The sequence below is a fragment of the Lipophrys pholis genome (genome assembly GCF_963383615.2).
Source record: "Lipophrys pholis genome assembly, chromosome: 18".
Classification (NCBI taxonomy): Eukaryota; Metazoa; Chordata; class Actinopteri; order Blenniiformes; family Blenniidae; genus Lipophrys; species Lipophrys pholis.
This window is the reverse complement of record NC_137646.1, coordinates 1,544,710-1,563,155: the sequence shown is the minus strand read 5'-3', so window position 1 is coordinate 1,563,155 and position 18,446 is coordinate 1,544,710.

Below are 18,446 nucleotides of genomic sequence, written 5' to 3'. Positions count from 1 at the left end.
TGACAGTTCAGGTTTTCTCCTCTTCCAAGTTTTCACAGTCAAATAACCATGTTCAAGGATCCAACACTTGCTGCAAATCAAGACTCTCACTGGAATGGCTGTGAATGAGTGCAAAACAGCAACGCTTGTTAACAATGGTCTTGATCTTTGTCTAACGAAAGAACACCATTCTGATGTTGCACAGTCATGGTGTCAGAATTGGACGAGCCCTTAATCCAAGCTGATTCAGGTAGTGTTGCCGAGTCATCCAAGGTGTTGGATTAAGACTCCAGTCTCTAAGGAGGCATGGCTGCAAATCCCACTGCTGCCAGTTTAAGGCTTTGAATGGAATTAATTGCTCAAATCAGCCAGTAATGATTCACTACCATCATTTATGGTCCTGATATGTTGGACACTTGTCTTGAAGGAGCAACGAACGTCAGCGATAAAAGGGGTCATATTATGCAAAATTGACATTCTACTGGTATTGCAAGAGTAATATTAATCCCTATGACTGGGACTGACGCCCCAGAAGTCAAGAAAGTCTGTCACCTCTCTCCCTGGCTTGTTTCAAATTTTAAAGAGTGGATCATGAATCAAACTTTATACAGTGTAATCGCGGGGTGTAGCCAATCGAAATCTAGGTCAGCCCTCCCTTTTCCCAATTAGGCAGCTCTGCTCTGGCACATGGCACCATGTGAGGAAGTATAATTGTTAGTCCTTGAAAGGTTCATGGACACACCTGCATGTTTTAATACATGCTCTGCTGTCAGAAGTGGGATTTGAACCCACGCCTCCAGAAGAGACTGCGACCTGAACGCAGCGCCTTGGACCGCTCGGCCATCCTGACATAAAAATGTCAAGGTCACGTTTTGCCGAGGACGTTTGGGGTTCCCTAGTTGGTCTCATCTCACAGCCTTCACAGCCTGATGATGTTGTTTGGTTGTCCAAGCCTTTACCATCCAGGCCAACACTGTCAACAAGTCCAAAAACACATTGGAAACAAATCACGCTCCAGTAAATGGTTGGGAGGGATCGATTCAAGCCGACATTCATGTTCCCGATACACGTAAACAAAGGACCTCAGTAGGTCACAAGATCAGACAATGGAAGTTGATTTGGGAAGAAAACATGTTCGGAAATAAACCACAGAGTGCCTCTTCGTAATGAAACAATGAGTGCTCGTGCTCGACAATGAAATCGATTTCTCAAATAATGCAAACAGAACTGCTAAGTACAGTGGACACTCCTTGAGAACCCTGCACTTAGCAGAGTGGCGCAGCGGAAGCGTGCTGGGCCCATAACCCAGAAGTCGATGGATCGAAACCATCCTCTGCTAGCGACAGTTCAGGTTTTCTCCTCTTCCAAGTTTTCACAGTCAAATAACCATGTTCAAGGATCCAACACTTGCTGCAAATCAAGACTCTCACTGGAATGGCTGTGAATGAGTGCAAAACAGCAACGCTTGTTAACAATGGTCTTGATCTTTGTCTAACGAAAGAACACCATTCTGATGTTGCACAGTCATGGTGTCAGAATTGGACGACCCCCTAATCCAAGCTGATTCAGGTAGTGTTGCCGAGTCATCCAAGGTGTTGGATTAAGACTCCAGTCTCTAAGGAGGCATGGCTGCAAATCCCACTGCTGCCAGTTTAAGGCTTTGAATGGAATTAATTGCTCAAATCAGCCAGTAATGATTCACTACCATCATTTATGGTCCTGATATGTTGGACACTTGTCTTGAAGGAGCAACGAACGTCAGCGATAAAAGGGGTCATATTATGCAAAATTGACTTTCTACTGGTATTGCAAGAGTAATATTAATCCCTATGACTGGGACTGACGCCCCAGAAGTCAAGAAAGTCTGTCACCTCTCTCCCTGGCTTGTTTCAAATTTTAAAGAGTGGATCATGAATCAAACTTTATACAGTGTAATCGCGGGGTGTAGCCAATCCAAATCTAGGTCAGCCCTCCCTTTTCCCAATTAGGCAGCTCTGCTCTGGCACATGGCACCATGTGAGGAAGTATAATTGTTAGTCCTTGAAAGGTTCATGGACACACCTGCATGTTTTAATACATGCTCTGCTGTCAGAAGTGGGATTTGAACCCACGCCTCCAGAAGAGACTGCGACCTGAACGCAGCGCCTTGGACCGCTCGGCCATCCTGACATAAAAACGTCAAGGTCACGTTTTGCCGAGGACGTTTGGGGTTCCCTAGTTGGTCTCATCTCACAGCCTTCACAGCCTGATGATGTTGTTTGGTTGTCCAAGCCTTTACCATCCAGGCCAACACTGTCAACAAGTCCAAAAACACATTGGAAACAAATCACGCTCCAGTAAATGGTTGGGAGGGATCGATTCAAGCCGACATTCATGTTCCCGATACACGTAAACAAAGGACCTCAGTAGGTCACAAGATCAGACAATGGAAGTTGATTTGGGAAGAAAACATGTTCGGAAATAAACCACAGAGTGCCTCTTCGTAATGAAACAATGAGTGCTCGTGCTCGACAATGAAATCGATTTCTCAAATAATGCAAACAGAACTGCTAAGTACAGTGGACACTCCTTGAGAACCCTGCACTTAGCAGAGTGGCGCAGCGGAAGCGTGCTGGGCCCATAACCCAGAAGTCGATGGATCGAAACCATCCTCTGCTAGTGACAGTTCAGGTTTTCTCCTCTTCCAAGTTTTCACAGTCAAATAACCATGTTCAAGGATCCAACACTTGCTGCAAATCAAGACTCTCACTGGAATGGCTGTGAATGAGTGCAAAACAGCAACGCTTGTTAACAATGGTCTTGATCTTTGTCTAACGAAAGAACACCATTCTGATGTTGCACAGTCATGGTGTCAGAATTGGACGAGCCCTTAATCCAAGCTGATTCAGGTCGTGTTGCCGAGTCATCCAAGGTGTTGGATTAAGACTCCAGTCTCTAAGGAGGCATGGCTGCAAATCCCACTGCTGCCAGTTTAAGGCTTTGAATGGAATTAATTGCTCAAATCAACCAGTAATGATTCACTACCATCATTTATGGTCCTGATATGTTGGACACTTGTCTTGAAGGAGCAACGAACGTGAGCGATTAAAGGGGTAATATTATGCTAAATTGATTTTCTACTGGTATTGCAAGAGTAATATTAATCCCTATAACTGGGAATGACGCCCCAGAAGTCAAGAAAGTCTGTCACCTCTCTCCCTGGCTTGTTTCAAATTTTAAAGAGTGGATCATGAATCAAACTTTATACAGTGTAATCGCGGGGTGTAGCCAATCCAAATCTAGGTCAGCCCTCCCTTTTCCCAATTAGGCAGCTCTGCTCTGGCACATGGCACCATGTGAGGAAGTATAATTGTTAGTCCTTGAAAGGTTCATGGACACACCTGCATGTTTTAATACATGCTCTGCTGTCAGAAGTGGGATTTGAACCCACGCCTCCAGAAGAGACTACGACCTGAACGCAGCGCCTTGGACCGCTCGGCCATCCTGACATAAAAATGTCAAGGTCACGTTTTGCCAAGGACGTTTGGGGTTCCCTAGTTGGTCTCGTCTCACAGCCTTCACCCTGATGATGTTGTTTGGTTGTCCAAGCCTTTACCATCCTGGCCAACACTGTCAACAAGTCCAAAAACACATTGGAAACAAATCACGCTCCAGTAAATGGTTGGGAGGGATCGATTCAAGCCGACATTCATGTTCCCGATACACGTAAACAAAGGACCTCAGTAGGTCACAAGATCAGACAATGGAAGTTGATTTGGGAAGAAAACATGTTCGGAAATAAACCACAGAGTGCCTCTTCGTAATGAAACAATGAGTGCTCGTGCTCGACAATGAAATCGATTTCTCAAATAATGCAAACAGAACTGCTAAGTACAGTGGACACTCCTTGAGAACCCTGCACTTAGCAGAGTGGCGCAGCGGAAGCGTGCTAGGCCCATAACCCAGAAGTCGATGGATCGAAACCATCCTCTGCTAGTGACAGTTCAGGTTTTCTCCTCTTCCAAGTTTTCACAGTCAAATAACCATGTTCAAGGATCCAACACTTGCTGCAAATCAAGACTCTCACTGGAATGGCTGTGAATGAGTGCAAAACAGCAACGCTTGTTAACAATGGTCTTGATCTTTGTCTAACGAAAGAACACCATTCTGATGTTGCACAGTCATGGTGTCAGAATTGGACGAGCCCTTAATCCAAGCTGATTCAGGTCGTGTTGCCGAGTCATCCAAGGTGTTGGATTAAGACTCCAGTCTCTAAGGAGGCATGGCTGCAAATCCCACTGCTGCCAGTTTAAGGCTTTGAATGGAATTAATTGCTCAAATCAACCAGTAATGATTCACTACCATCATTTATGGTCCTGATATGTTGGACACTTGTCTTGAAGGAGCAACGAACGTCAGCGATAAAAGGGGTCATATTATGCAAAATTGACTTTCTACTGGTATTGCAAGAGTAATATTAATCCCTATGACTGGGACTGATGCCCCAGAAGTCAAGAAAGTCTGTCACCTCTCTCCCTGGCTTGTTTCAAATTTTAAAGAGTGGATCATGAATCAAACTTTATACAGTGTAATCGCGGGGTGTAGCCAATCCAAATCTAGGTCAGCCCTCCCTTTTCCCAATTAGGCAGCTCTGCTCTGGCACATGGCACATGGCACATGGCACCATGTGAGGAAGTATAATTGTTAGTCCTTGAAAGGTTCATGGACACACCTGCATGTTTTAATACATGCTCTGCTGTCAGAAGTGGGATTTGAACCCACGCCTCCAGAAGAGACTGCGACCTGAACGCAGCGCCTTGGACCGCTCGGCCATCCTGACATAAAAATGTCAAGGTCACGTTTTGCCGAGGACGTTTGGGGTTCCCTAGTTGGTCTCATCTCACAGCCTTCACAGCCTGATGATGTTGTTTGGTTGTCCAAGCCTTTACCATCCAGGCCAACACTGTCAACAAGTCCAAAAACACATTGGAAACAAATCACGCTCCAGTAAATGGTTGGGAGGGATCGATTCAAGCCGACATTCATGTTCCCGATACACGTAAACAAAGGACCTCAGTAGGTCACAAGATCAGACAATGGAAGTTGATTTGGGAAGAAAACATGTTCGGAAATAAACCACAGAGTGCCTCTTCGTAATGAAACAATGAGTGCTCGTGCTCGACAATGAAATCGATTTCTCAAATAATGCAAACAGAACTGCTAAGTACAGTGGACACTCCTTGAGAACCCTGCACTTAGCAGAGTGGCGCAGCGGAAGCGTGCTGGGCCCATAACCCAGAAGTCGATGGATCGAAACCATCCTCTGCTAGTGACAGTTCAGGTTTTCTCCTCTTCCAAGTTTTCACAGTCAAATAACCATGTTCAAGGATCCAACACTTGCTGCAAATCAAGACTCTCACTGGAATGGCTGTGAATGAGTGCAAAACAGCAACGCTTGTTAACAATGGTCTTGATCTTTGTCTAACGAAAGAACACCATTCTGATGTTGCACAGTCATGGTGTCAGAATTGGACGAGCCCTTAATCCAAGCTGATTCAGGTCGTGTTGCCGAGTCATCCAAGGTGTTGGATTAAGACTCCAGTCTCTAAGGAGGCATGGCTGCAAATCCCACTGCTGCCAGTTTAAGGCTTTGAATGGAATTAATTGCTCAAATCAACCAGTAATGATTCACTACCATCATTTATGGTCCTGATATGTTGGACACTTGTCTTGAAGGAGCAACGAACGTCAGCGATAAAAGGGGTCATATTATGCAAAATTGACTTTCTACTGGTATTGCAAGAGTAATATTAATCCCTATGACTGGGACTGACGCCCCAGAAGTCAAGAAAGTCTGTCACCTCTCTCCCTGGCTTGTTTCAAATTTTAAAGAGTGGATCATGAATCAAACTTTATACAGTGTAATCGCGGGGTGTAGCCAATCCAAATCTAGGTCAGCCCTCCCTTTTCCCAATTAGGCAGCTCTGCTCTGGCACATGGCACATGGCACATGGCACCATGTGAGGAAGTATAATTGTTAGTCCTTGAAAGGTTCATGGACACACCTGCATGTTTTAATACATGCTCTGCTGTCAGAAGTGGGATTTGAACCCACGCCTCCAGAAGAGACTGCGACCTGAACGCAGCGCCTTGGACCGCTCGGCCATCCTGACATAAAAATGTCAAGGTCACGTTTTGCCGAGGACGTTTGGGGTTCCCTAGTTGGTCTCGTCTCACAGCCTTCACCCTGATGATGTTGTTTGGTTGTCCAAGCCTTTACCATCCTGGCCAACACTGTCAACAAGTCCAAAAACACATTGGAAACAAATCACGCTCCAGTAAATGGTTGGGAGGGATCGATTCAAGCCGACATTCATGTTCCCGATACACGTAAACAAAGGACCTCAGTAGGTCACAAGATCAGACAATGGAAGTTGATTTGGGAAGAAAACATGTTCGGAAATAAACCACAGAGTGCCTCTTCGTAATGAAACAATGAGTGCTCGTGCTCGACAATGAAATCGATTTCTCAAATAATGCAAACAGAACTGCTAAGTACAGTGGACACTCCTTGAGAACCCTGCACTTAGCAGAGTGGCGCAGCGGAAGCGTGCTAGGCCCATAACCCAGAAGTCGATGGATCGAAACCATCCTCTGCTAGTGACAGTTCAGGTTTTCTCCTCTTCCAAGTTTTCACAGTCAAATAACCATGTTCAAGGATCCAACACTTGCTGCAAATCAAGACTCTCACTGGAATGGCTGTGAATGAGTGCAAAACAGCAACGCTTGTTAACAATGGTCTTGATCTTTGTCTAACGAAAGAACACCATTCTGATGTTGCACAGTCATGGTGTCAGAATTGGACGAGCCCTTAATCCAAGCTGATTCAGGTCGTGTTGCCGAGTCATCCAAGGTGTTGGATTAAGACTCCAGTCTCTAAGGAGGCATGGCTGCAAATCCCACTGCTGCCAGTTTAAGGCTTTGAATGGAATTAATTGCTCAAATCAACCAGTAATGATTCACTACCATCATTTATGGTCCTGATATGTTGGACACTTGTCTTGAAGGAGCAACGAACGTCAGCGATAAAAGGGGTCATATTATGCAAAATTGACTTTCTACTGGTATTGCAAGAGTAATATTAATCCCTATGACTGGGACTGACGCCCCAGAAGTCAAGAAAGTCTGTCACCTCTCTCCCTGGCTTGTTTCAAATTTTAAAGAGTGGATCATGAATCAAACTTTATACAGTGTAATCGCGGGGTGTAGCCAATCCAAATCTAGGTCAGCCCTCCCTTTTCCCAATTAGGCAGCTCTGCTCTGGCACATGGCACATGGCACATGGCACCATGTGAGGAAGTATAATTGTTAGTCCTTGAAAGGTTCATGGACACACCTGCATGTTTTAATACATGCTCTGCTGTCAGAAGTGGGATTTGAACCCACGCCTCCAGAAGAGACTGCGACCTGAACGCAGCGCCTTGGACCGCTCGGCCATCCTGACATAAAAATGTCAAGGTCACGTTTTGCCGAGGACGTTTGGGGTTCCCTAGTTGGTCTCGTCTCACAGCCTTCACCCTGATGATGTTGTTTGGTTGTCCAAGCCTTTACCATCCTGGCCAACACTGTCAACAAGTCCAAAAACACATTGGAAACAAATCACGCTCCAGTAAATGGTTGGGAGGGATCGATTCAAGCCGACATTCATGTTCCCGATACACGTAAACAAAGGACCTCAGTAGGTCACAAGATCAGACAATGGAAGTTGATTTGGGAAGAAAACATGTTCGGAAATAAACCACAGAGTGCCTCTTCGTAATGAAACAATGAGTGCTCGTGCTCGACAATGAAATCGATTTCTCAAATAATGCAAACAGAACTGCTAAGTACAGTGGACACTCCTTGAGAACCCTGCACTTAGCAGAGTGGCGCAGCGGAAGCGTGCTAGGCCCATAACCCAGAAGTCGATGGATCGAAACCATCCTCTGCTAGTGACAGTTCAGGTTTTCTCCTCTTCCAAGTTTTCACAGTCAAATAACCATGTTCAAGGATCCAACACTTGCTGCAAATCAAGACTCTCACTGGAATGGCTGTGAATGAGTGCAAAACAGCAACGCTTGTTAACAATGGTCTTGATCTTTGTCTAACGAAAGAACACCATTCTGATGTTGCACAGTCATGGTGTCAGAATTGGACGAGCCCTTAATCCAAGCTGATTCAGGTCGTGTTGCCGAGTCATCCAAGGTGTTGGATTAAGACTCCAGTCTCTAAGGAGGCATGGCTGCAAATCCCACTGCTGCCAGTTTAAGGCTTTGAATGGAATTAATTGCTCAAATCAACCAGTAATGATTCACTACCATCATTTATGGTCCTGATATGTTGGACACTTGTCTTGAAGGAGCAACGAACGTGAGCGATTAAAGGGGTCATATTATGCAAAATTGACTTTCTACTGGTATTGCAAGAGTAATATTAATCCCTATGACTGGGACTGACGCCCCAGAAGTCAAGAAAGTCTGTCACCTCTCTCCCTGGCTTGTTTCAAGTTTTAAAGAGTGGATCATGAATCAAACTTTATACAGTGTAATCGCGGGGTGTAGCCAATCCAAATCTAGGTCAGCCCTCCCTTTTCCCAATTAGGCAGCTCTGCTCTGGCACATGGCACATGGCACATGGCACCATGTGAGGAAGTATAATTGTTAGTCCTTGAAAGGTTCATGGACACACCTGCATGTTTTAATACATGCTCTGCTGTCAGAAGTGGGATTTGAACCCACGCCTCCAGAAGAGACTGCGACCTGAACGCAGCGCCTTGGACCGCTCGGCCATCCTGACATAAAAATGTCAAGGTCACGTTTTGCCGAGGACGTTTGGGGTTCCCTAGTTGGTCTCATCTCACAGCCTTCACAGCCTGATGATGTTGTTTGGTTGTCCAAGCCTTTACCATCCAGGCCAACACTGTCAACAAGTCCAAAAACACATTGGAAACAAATCACGCTCCAGTAAATGGTTGGGAGGGATCGATTCAAGCCGACATTCATGTTCCCGATACACGTAAACAAAGGACCTCAGTAGGTCACAAGATCAGACAATGGAAGTTGATTTGGGAAGAAAACATGTTCGGAAATAAACCACAGAGTGCCTCTTCGTAATGAAACAATGAGTGCTCGTGCTCGACAATGAAATCCATTTCTCAAATAATGCAAACAGAACTGCTAAGTACAGTGGACACTCCTTGAGAACCCTGCACTTAGCAGAGTGGCGCAGCGGAAGCGTGCTAGGCCCATAACCCAGAAGTCGATGGATCGAAACCATCCTCTGCTAGTGACAGTTCAGGTTTTCTCCTCTTCCAAGTTTTCACAGTCAAATAACCATGTTCAAGGATCCAACACTTGCTGCAAATCAAGACTCTCACTGGAATGGCTGTGAATGAGTGCAAAACAGCAACGCTTGTTAACAATGGTCTTGATCTTTGTCTAACGAAAGAACACCATTCTGATGTTGCACAGTCATGGTGTCAGAATTGGACGAGCCCTTAATCCAAGCTGATTCAGGTCGTGTTGCCGAGTCATCCAAGGTGTTGGATTAAGACTCCAGTCTCTAAGGAGGCATGGCTGCAAATCCCACTGCTGCCAGTTTAAGGCTTTGAATGGAATTAATTGCTCAAATCAACCAGTAATGATTCACTACCATCATTTATGGTCCTGATATGTTGGACACTTGTCTTGAAGGAGCAACGAACGTGAGCGATTAAAGGGGTAATATTATGCTAAATTGATTTTCTACTGGTATTGCAAGAGTAATATTAATCCCTATAACTGGGAATGACGCCCCAGAAGTCAAGAAAGTCTGTCACCTCTCTCCCTGGCTTGTTTCAAATTTTAAAGAGTGGATCATGAATCAAACTTTATACAGTGTAATCGCGGGGTGTAGCCAATCCAAATCTAGGTCAGCCCTCCCTTTTCCCAATTAGGCAGCTCTGCTCTGGCACATGGCACATGGCACATGGCACCATGTGAGGAAGTATAATTGTTAGTCCTTGAAAGGTTCATGGACACACCTGCATGTTTTAATACATGCTCTGCTGTCAGAAGTGGGATTTGAACCCACGCCTCCAGAAGAGACTGCGACCTGAACGCAGCGCCTTGGACCGCTCGGCCATCCTGACATAAAAATGTCAAGGTCACGTTTTGCCGAGGACGTTTGGGGTTCCCTAGTTGGTCTCGTCTCACAGCCTTCACCCTGATGATGTTGTTTGGTTGTCCAAGCCTTTACCATCCTGGCCAACACTGTCAACAAGTCCAAAAACACATTGGAAACAAATCACGCTCCAGTAAATGGTTGGGAGGGATCGATTCAAGCCGACGTTCATGTTCCCGATACACGTAAACAAAGGACCTCAGTAGGTCACAAGATCAGACAATGGAAGTTGATTTGGGAAGAAAACATGTTCGGAAATAAACCACAGAGTGCCTCTTCGTAATGAAACAATGAGTGCTCGTGCTCGACAATGAAATCCATTTCTCAAATAATGCAAACAGAACTGCTAAGTACAGTGGACACTCCTTGAGAACCCTGCACTTAGCAGAGTGGCGCAGCGGAAGCGTGCTAGGCCCATAACCCAGAAGTCGATGGATCGAAACCATCCTCTGCTAGTGACAGTTCAGGTTTTCTCCTCTTCCAAGTTTTCACAGTCAAATAACCATGTTCAAAGATCCAACACTTGCTGCAAATCAAGACTCTCACTGGAATGGCTGTGAATGAGTGCAAAACAGCAACGCTTGTTAACAATGGTCTTGATCTTTGTCTGATGAAAGAACACCATTCTGATGTTGCTCACCCATGGACAGTCATGGTGTCAGAATTGGACGAGCCCTTAATCCAAGCTGATTCAGGTAGTGTTGCCGAGTCATCCAAGGTGTTGGATTAAGACTCCAGTCTCTAAGGAGGCATGGCTGCAAATCCCACTGCTGCCAGTTTAAGGCTTTGAATGGAATTAATTTCTCAAATCAGCCAGTAATGATTCACTACCATCATTTATGGTCCTGATATGTTGGACACTTGTCTTGAAGGAGCAACGAACGTCAGCGATAAAAGGGGTCATATTATGCAAAATTGACTTTCTACTGGTATTGCAAGAGTAATATTAATCCCTATGACTGGGACTGACGCCCCAGAAGTCAAGAAAGTCTGTCACCTCTCTCCCTGGCTTGTTTCAAATTTTAAAGAGTGGATCATGAATCAAACTTTATACAGTGTAATCACGGGGTGTAGCCAATCCAAATCTAGGTCAGCCCTCCCTTTTCCCAATTAGGCAGCTCTGCTCTGGCACATGGCACATGGCACATGGCACATGGCACCATAATTGTTAGTCCTTGAAAGGTTCATGGACACACCTGCATGTTTTAATACATGCTCTGCTGTCAGAAGTGGGATTTGAACCCACGCCTCCAGAAGAGACTGCGACCTGAACGCAGCGCCTTGGACCGCTCGGCCATCCTGACATAAAAATGTCAAGGTCACGTTTTGCCGAGGACGTTTGGGGTTCCCTAGTTGGTCTCATCTCACAGCCTTCACCCTGATGATGTTGTTTGGTTGTCCAAGCCTTTACCATCCAGGCCAACACTGTCAACAAGTCCAAAAACACCCTTGGCGACAGTTCAGGTTTTCTCTTCTTCCAAGTTTTCACAGTCAAATAACCATGTTCAAGGATCCAACACTTACTGCAAATCAAGACTCTCACTGGAATGGCTGTGAATGAGTGCAAAACAGCAACGCTTGTTAACAATGGTCTTGATTTTGTGTAATGAAAGAACACCATTCTGATGTTGCTCACCCATGTTGCTCACCCCTCTGCCTCTTTTCTGTAATCGCTGTTTTTCTGGAAAACAAAGTTTGCAGAGGTCTCGCGGAGGTTTTGTGATAGGTTCGCGGCAAGAGATGTGGGGAAAACCAAGATGGCGGTGTTGCGTGTGCCGCCATATTTATTTCTTGGTCGCCGCCATCTTGAAATGGTGCTATGCGGAAGCATGGACGGAAATGTCGCAAAATGACGCGCCGGAAGTGACGTATGTAGAAGCCGACCCACAGGATGTGACGAAATGGACTGAACGTGAAGGAAGATACGTACACGAAAGCCGACCCACAGGAAGTGACGTGCGGACAAAACATGCAGGAAGTTACGTGGACGACACGCAAATGCCGGAAGTGACGTGGTGAGACCCACTCGACCTAAATTAAATCGGCGCACATTTGTTTTTTCGTCTTTGGATTCTTCACACGTGTACTCGAAGCTCAACGGAGTAAAGGATTTTCTTCTGTTAAGGTAAACAATTGCTTTCTTGTCTATGTAGAACATATCAGCCTGCACTAATAAGAATGAAATGGTAGCTGTAGTTATATCAGTATTAATGAGAGTAGGAATAGTTTTATAGTTTGGTTAGGAGCAATGCACGTAAGATCAGCTCGAATGTTTATGTTGCTCTTTCTATCTTTGTCCCATGTGTTGGTGTATTAAAAACCTGTCATTTATTACCACAAGAAAACCTGATAAAGTAAATGTGGGTTGAAAAGCTACCTTCTCACTCCTTCAACCGCATCACTCAGGCTGCCAGCATGGAGCCAGACTCTGCTCAGCCTTGTTGGCTTTTACTTTGCACTAACAACATGTAACACACAGGAACCATCACTCATCCACCTACATATCCACTGATAAAAAGATCACACCTAATCCATCTGATTCCTCAGCCTCTGCCTCGTGAAATAATGTTAGAGTATTGCTTTGTCTCCAGCCATTGGTTCATTGTGTGTGTGCGTGCGTGTGTGTGTGTGTGTGTGTGTGTGTGTGTGTGTGTGTGTGTAGGATTCAGATAATTCATATTACGGTTTTTTTCTCTGATTCTTTATTTATAAGACATAAAGGAAATGATTTATTTATTTATTTTAATTATTGTTTTGCAGGATTTTTTATCTACATGTTTACACTCTGGAATGGGTGGAGGTCACAGTTTGCAGAGGCTGGCTTCATGTCCATTGTGCTGGAAAATCCACAAATGTTCCCAATGCATCATTCAGCTGTGGATGCAACCCCCAAAAAGAGAGTACAGGTACTACAATAGTTGGTTCAGTAGTTCAATAGATGCAGGTGGTATGGCAGAAATGACTGAAACACCTGGTGACATATTGAGCTGCACTCCTTTATGTTGAATAGAACAGTTTGATGATCACCTTGTGAAAGCAAAATGTCAGCTGATTCAACAGTTGGCTGATTCCTTTTGTTAAATGACAGGAACAAATAAACTCCAGTAATTTTGACTTTAATCAAAGTGTAAATGTCACAGTTGGTGCTGCTTTTTATCTCATTTTAACTCATTTTATTTTTCTGCAGGATGATTGAGGTGTTGAAGGGGGGAGATCCTGACTGTATTCTCCAGAGAGCAGATCAAGGTGAGTGAAACAATCTCTGCTGTTAGTGGTTCTATTCTCTAGTGCTGCTATATGTTCTCTCTTTGCTCTTTGTCTTCAGATCTAACATGATGATCTCATGGAGTCGAGGGTCTGTTCAGACAGAATAAACCTCTGGAAGATGTCGTCAGCATCACTTTCCCTGAAGCAGCAGCTCAAACTGAGGATGTTTCCTTTCAGTGAGCAGCAGGTAAGAAAACATCTCATCAATCAACTTTGAGAGTTTTTACATAACATAAGCTTGATTTGTTTACTTTTATTCCTCTGTATTGCAGCAGATCTTGGAGATGCTGAAGGAGATGGAGGAAGTCACAGGAATCCAGAAGGAGGACCTGAGACTCATCCAATACGTTTTGATGTTTTGCTCCCAGAAGTAAGATGATCAATGGAATGGAGGACATCATAGAAGTAGAGTGCTCAATATTTTGAGTTTTTGGAAAGCTATCTACATACACCTTGTCAATGTTTTTCAGATCCTCATCAACATCCTGATGGCCGAAGGTCCTACAAGGCTTGAGGCAGAGGTCGTCATAGCCAGAGGGAGAAAGTTCTAACATGCTCTCACAGGGGAACCAACCGTACATGATGAACAAGAGAGTCTGAAGGCATCCGGTGATGTTGTAGTAATCCTATATCTTCTTACTACATCCGGTGATGTAGTAATCCTATATCTTCTTACTACATCCGGTGATGTTGTAGTAATCCTATATCTTCTTACTACATCCGGTGATGTTGTAGTAATCCTATATCTTCCTGTGTTCACCTGATAGTAGAGTGAAGCTGCATCTATCTATCTATTGGAATCTGTACATTTACATTTGCATAATGTCTCTAAAATCAAGAATATATTGATAGAGTGACACTGAAAAGCTAATCCATGCATTTACTTCCAGAGTAACTATTGTAACTCCCTATTATCAGGGGGTCCAAGTCACTGCTTAAAAAGTCTTCAACTAATTCAAAAGATCTTAAAGAACTGCTGGTCCCAGATCTCCCCAGAACACTTGGTTCTCAGAGTGCTGGCTTACTGGAGGTTCCTAGCTTTTCTAAAAGTAGAATGGAGGCAGAGCTTTCAGCTTTCAGGTTCCTCTGATGTGGAACCAGATCCCAGTTTCAGTTAAAGAGTCTGACACAGCCTCTAATTTGAAGGTTAGGATGAAGACTTTTCTATTAAAGTTTACAGTGAGAGCTGCTTCAGGACACCTTAGACCATTTTCTAGTGAAGCTGCCAGAGGTTCAGACTGCTGGAGGACCTAAACTGAGCTTCTTTCCTTTTTTATTCACCACTATTACATGTCACTATTACATGTCACTAACATTTGCCTTTCTCTCCTGTAGTCTGTCTCTCAACCTCCCTGCTGGATGTCTGACAGTGGAGCTGAAGGTGGATTGAAGCCTCCTGTCCTGATCAGTCTTCCGGGTGGATCTCTCTCTTATCTGTCTGTCTGTCCTCTCCTCTGTCCTCTCACCCCACCCGGCCAGCAGGAAGCCTCCACCTCTGAGTCTGGTTTCTGCAGGTCTCTTCCTGTTAGAGGGAGTTCTTCCTTTCCACAGTCGCTCATGTGGATTTGTTGGGTTTTCTCTGTTAAAGTACCCTGTGATTGTATATATGATAAAGAACAATGACATGTTTTATGATGGTTTTATTCTTTTAAAGGTGTCATAGGTGTTTGTTGAAGGTTTGTCATGGACATTTCCTCCTTTCCTGCTGAAGAAACTACAGTTATTCTCCATTCTGGTCCTTTGTTTTGCTTCATGCAGCCACATTGTCACTGGATGAATGAAGGAGGCAGATCAGTTTAGTAGCTGACCTCTGACCTCTGACCCTGAGCTTCACTGTGGTTACAGCTGCAGTGTGTTGCTGAAATAGGCTCAGAGAGAGTTAGACAACTTAGTCAATCATGTACGCAGCGGGTGTATAAAGAATAAACTTACCGTATTTTTCGGGCCATAAGGCGCATTTAAATGTCCATATTTTTTTCAAAAATCAACAGTGCGCCTTACATTCTGGTATGCCTTGTGTATCACTTCCAGCTGTGTTTACGGACCTAGCTGCGCCGCTGAGTATTTTGCCCATCGGATTTTGCCGCCTCGCGGAGTAATACACATTATGTACTGTAATACTGTTGTGTTTATTTAATGACCCTAAAATGGCTCCTGCGAAGAGACACGCTTACGAAGCAGAATTCAAGCTTAAGGCCATCAGTCACGCAGATCAACATGGAAATAGACCAGCTGCGAGAGAATTTAATATTAAAGAATCAATGGTACGTGAATGGAGGAAGCAAGCAGACGACCTGCGCCAAGTAAAAAAGACTAAAAAAGGTTTCCGCGGCAACAAAGCAAGATGGCCAAAGTTTGGAGACAACATTGAACAGTGGGTCATTCAACAGAGAGCAGCGGGTAGAAGCGTCTCTACTGTCACTATACGACTCAAGGCAACAGCAGTAGCGAGTGATATGCAAATCAACGACTTTCGAGGTGGCCCTTCTTGGTGCTTTCGTTTTATGAAAAGACGTAATCTCTCCATACGCACAAGAACTACCGTCTCACAACAACTGCCAAAAGATTACGTTGAAAAGCTAGCCCTTTTCCGCACCTACTGTGCGGGAAAGATCGCTGAAAAGAAGATCCGTGTAGAGCACATAACCAACATGGATGAAGTGCCACTCACCTTTGATATTCCCATGAACCGTACGGTCGAGAAAACGGGGACGAGCACGGTGTCTATCCTCACCACAGGGAACGAAAAGTCAGGCAAACGGCCAGAAACTACCACCGATGGTCATTTTCAAGAGAAAAACTGTTCCAAAAGAAAAGTTTCCAGCTGGCGTCATTGTCAAGGCAAATGCAAAGGGCTGGATGGACGAGCAGATGATGAGTGCGTGGCTGAGCGAAATTTACGTGCAGCGACCGAATGGCTTTTTCCACACATTTCCGTCCCTTTTGATCTACGACTCCATGCGCGCCCATCTCCGTCATTCCCGGTGGATTAACGAAAGAACTCCAACCGCTGGATATTGGCGTCAACAGGTCGTTCAAAGTTAAACTGCGAGCAACGTGGGAGCGCTGGATGACAGACGGCGAACACACATTCACCAAGACAGGGAGGCAACGCCGGGCAAGCTACTCGCTTATCTGCCAGTGGATCGTGGATGCCTGGGCCAAGGTTTCCGTGACAAGTGTAGTTCGAGCGTTCACGAAGGCAGGAATCATCACGGAGCAGCCAAGTAACAGCGAGAGTGAGTCGGATGAGGACGAGAGGGATGCGGGTGTGCTTGACGCCACCATCGCACAACTGTTTAACTCAGACACTGATGGCGAAGATTTTGAAGGATTTGCGGAAGAGGAATGAACTGACAAGTATGTGTATTGTTTAGTATTTCACGAGTTATAGCTGAATTTTTTGAGTTTTTGAAATTATTCAGTTTATTTCGTATTTCATGAATAAAAACTAAAAAATTTGTTGAGTTATTGAAATTGTTGAGTTTATTAAGTATTTCATGAATTATAATCAAAAAATTTTTTATTTAAAACAAATGTTTTAATTATTGACTTTATAATAAATAAATTGAGTAATGTTTGACTTGTCTGGCCGTTTTGTCTCGCTTAATTGATGCGCCTTACAATCCGGTGCGCCTTATTTATGAAGATTGACACAGCTATTTATAGTGCGCCTAATGATCCGGTGCGCCCTATGGTCCGAAAAATATGGTACTATGCTCACTGCAGACCAGGTGGAACCATGGACTCAAAAGGACCTAATTTCACTGTAGCAGAAACCCATGCACTGATGGAGGGTGTAAAGTGCCATTATGCCTCAATAGTAGGAAGTTCTGTTGTGGCTGGAATGTTGAGGAACAAAAGGAAGAAAGACATTTGGGTTGAAATCACCCAGAATGTGAATGCAATGGGGTCTGGCCAGAAGATGATTTTGGAGCAGGTGAACTTTAGATGGAAGAATCTGAGGGCCAGAGCCACTAAGGACCTTGCTGAAACAAAAAACACCCAAACGGGCAACAAACCCTTTAGGAAAGGTGAATACACAGATGTGGTTCTGGACATTATTGGAGGTGAGAAGCACAGATACTCCTGGCAGAGGAACAAATCAAGCTGGCCAAACTGCAGCAAACCAGGGCAAAACTTCACATCTGCCTCCTAAAAGCAAGGCTTGATTTTCAAGGTTGCTTTTAGGTCCCACTCGTCTGGTCTGTCCTACTCGGATGAAGAACCCTGAGCATTCTTTATTCTGTTAACTATTGAACATTTAGCCTTTTTTTTAAATTTATTAATTCCACAATGTATTTGTTTATGTACACTTGTTATTTGTTGTGGCTCAGATGCGTGGTCATAAAGAAATCATAAATAGAAGTGGATGTTTATGTTTATGTTATTTTTGTGTTTTGTCTCAAAATAAAAAAACACTTAAAGTGTCCCTATGTTGGCTCTTCTACCTGTTGTTCTTTACATTGCTGGTAGCCCACATTGTGATATGTTGTCCCATTTAGAGCACTGGTAATCTGGATTTGGTAATCTTGAAAACTGTGTATCTAGATCAGGGTGATCCAATCCAATGTTGCTTTGAAAAACCGACATAAAAGTAAGACGGATTACCTGATCCTGGAAAGCAACAAATGAGATATTCTCAAATCCGGATCATTTTGATCCAGATTACATTTTTTTTGAACAACTGGCCCCTGGTGTTCTATAAATGCAGTTTACAATTACATAATTTTTTTTCATACAGAGTTCAACTGTGTTGCATTCAAACACATCTTTCATTGCTCTTGTCATTTTCTCCACCACTTTATAGTTCAGGTCTACACCCACATATATAGCTCCCCCTCCACCCGCCTTCCCTTCTCTGTTTAAGGAGTAGAACTCGTATCCATCAGGTCAAATCAGCTCCCTTCTCAGTGCTGATCAATGTTTCAGAGATGGTGACAATACTGAATGGTTGTTTGAACTGACCTACATACTGTTTGATTTGGCTGAAGTTTGAATAGAAGCTCCAACTATTGAAG